Raw genomic sequence first — 2,840 nt, 5'->3', positions numbered from 1 at the left:
CTTACAATTTTCTGGTGTTATTCGTGTGACAGCCTCATTTACCAGCCTGTGTGTCTTGCAACATAAAGGTTTTGTTTTGCTCCACATCTGCTTTTATTTGAGCCCAGATGAATTCAATTGCTTTTTAATGGCAGTGGTACAGTGGAAAACATATAACTTTGTAGTCATGGTTCTTTGCTAACGTATCAATCACATAATGCATCTGTGGTTTGTATCGTTTCACTAATTCCAGAAGTTCCACTTTCCACATATTCTGTTCAAAGCCTATTTTACTGTCTTTCAACCAGCTGACTATTTCATCTCTCCTTGCAGCAGCCTTTGGTGCCTTATTTAATTGTACAGAATGGCACGGTGCATTGTCCGTTACAAAAACACTACCAGAACTGACGTTTGGTAGCAAACGAGTAATGAACCAATCTTTGAATGTATCTGCATTCATTTCCTCGTGGTAGTCGACAGTTTTTCTTGACTGGAACATCATCATAGCACAGGCCACAAAACCATTCATAGAGCCAGCATGAACTATAATTAGTTGTCCTCCCTTACCAGTTGACACACACATAGTTCCGTGGTACGTGCCAAATGTCCATACAACGGAATGTGCATGTTGACCCATGTTTTGTCAATCCATTAATACCTTTCGTCCTGAGAAGTTTTCCCAACAGAAGCCAATTTTTTTTTCAAAACAATGGAGAGACTTGTCGTTCTGCCTGCGAACAAACCCCTGTCTGACACTGATGCCACCAACATTTTAAATGTCAGATATTCCTTCCTGCTGTAGTATGCTTTTATGTGTTGCCTGATAGCACTTTCGTCAAAGTCGTCTGTTTCAGTCACACGACACGATCTCTTCCTTGACTCTCCAGGTGCCACAATAACAGGGCTCGTAGCTGAATTGGTAGCCTCTTTTCATTTGTGACACTCTTCACTGTCGCTGTAGAGATGTTCAATGCTTCTGCTACTCTGTCAACTACTTTACTCTTCATTCTTCTTCTTCTTCTTCTTCAGTAGCTCTACAGCCCTTGGTGAGCCTTGGCTTCTTCAACAATCTTCCTCCACACTTCTCGGTTATTTGCTGCTCTTTTCCACCCCCGGACTCCCATATTGCTGATATCCATTATTACCTCATCGATCCATCTTCTTCTAGGTCTCCCTTTTCGCCTAACTGAATGGATCATACCTTTCATCATTTTCTTTGGAATTCTATCCTCTGCCATTCTCTCCAAGTGTCCTAGCCATCGTATTCGCTGTGATTTAACAAATTTTACTATGTCCCTGCCTTGTATTAACTCCTGTAATTCAGCATTGTAGCGTATTCTCCAGCCTTCTTCCTCCCTTATTGGCCCATAGATTTTGCGTAGTATTTTCCGCTCAATGCTTCTTAGAGCATTTTTATCGTGTCCATACCTCTGAGCCGTATGTGATAACTGGGCGGACTAGGGAATTATATATTAGCAATTTAGTTTTTCTTGTAACAAGGCTACTTTTGAAAAGCTGCATATTTGCAAAGTAAGCTCTGTTTCCTGCTTGTATTCTTTCCCTTATAGCCTTTCCAATACTGTTATCATTTGTTATTAGGGCTCCCAAATAGTTAAAAGAGGACACTCCATTGAAGCATTTCCCATTGATGTTTAGGTTTTTAGGGGTTCTTCTGGCCTCAGATTGTGACATTACCATATATTTTGTTTTGTTTACATTTACTATGAGGCCAATTTTTAAGGCTTCTGTTTCCATTGCCCGGTATGTTTCTAGGAGTTTATTGGCATTTCTTCCTACTATAGCAATGTCATCAGCGTATGCACATATCTGGCTAGTTTTCATAAATATGGTGCCTCTTTTGTTGATTTTATTTACTGCACTATGCAGGGCAATGTTGAATAGGACAGTGGAGAGGCTATCCCCTTGCTTCACACCTTTATTAAAGTCAAAGCTCTCACTTGTTCTGCTAAGGACCTTTACTTTTGCTCTTGTCTCTGTCATTGTCATTCTGATTAGTCTTATTAATTTAGCACATATACCAACTTCTTTCAGTACTCTGTATAGTTCTTGCCGAATTATGCTGTCAAAGGCTTGTTTGAAATCGATGAATAAGAAATGCAGATCTATATCATATTCATAGAACTTTTCCATCATTTGCCTTATCACAAATATTTGATCAGTTGTTCCTCTGCCCGGTCGAAAGCCACACTGATATTCCCCTAGTATGCCTTCTGCACACTTCCGTATCCTTTCGTTTAATATACTTGTGAAGATCTTATAAGCTGTACTTAGGAGTGTTACACCTCTATAGTTTTCACACGCTGTTCTGTCCCCTTTCTTATAAATGGGGACTATTATTCCAATTTTCCAATTATCTGGCATAGTTTCTGTTTCCCATATATCTGATATTAATGTGTGCAGTTCCTTTATTACAGCCTCACCACCAGTTTTTATTAATTCAGCAATTATGCTGTCTTCCCCAGGGGCTCGATTGTTTTTTGACTTGTGCACAGCCTGGGAGACCTCTTGTAGTGTTGGTTTTCTTGCCTCATTGGTTTCATTGTCTACTTCCAGCTCCACTCTTCCCTCCTGTGCAGCTGTCTCTTCATCTTCTAGGCTGGTGCTTAGTGTATCTTTGAAATATTCTGCCCATCTTCCCACTATCTGTTCTTCCTCCCTTATCATTTTCCCATCTTTACTGGAACAGGCCATTGTTTTTGGTTGGAATCTATTCTTCATTTTGCCTATGGCATGATAGAACTTTCTTATTTCACTCTGTTCCTTTAGTTCTTCTAGTTCTTGAAATTTCTTCTTATTCCACTCTCTTTTCTTTCTCTTGCACAGTCTGTTAGCTCTTCTCC

The sequence above is a fragment of the Schistocerca serialis genome, chromosome 6, assembly GCF_023864345.2.
Source record: "Schistocerca serialis cubense isolate TAMUIC-IGC-003099 chromosome 6, iqSchSeri2.2, whole genome shotgun sequence".
In the NCBI taxonomy this organism is placed as follows: Eukaryota; Metazoa; Arthropoda; class Insecta; order Orthoptera; family Acrididae; genus Schistocerca; species Schistocerca serialis.
This window is presented reverse-complemented; position numbering follows the sequence as displayed.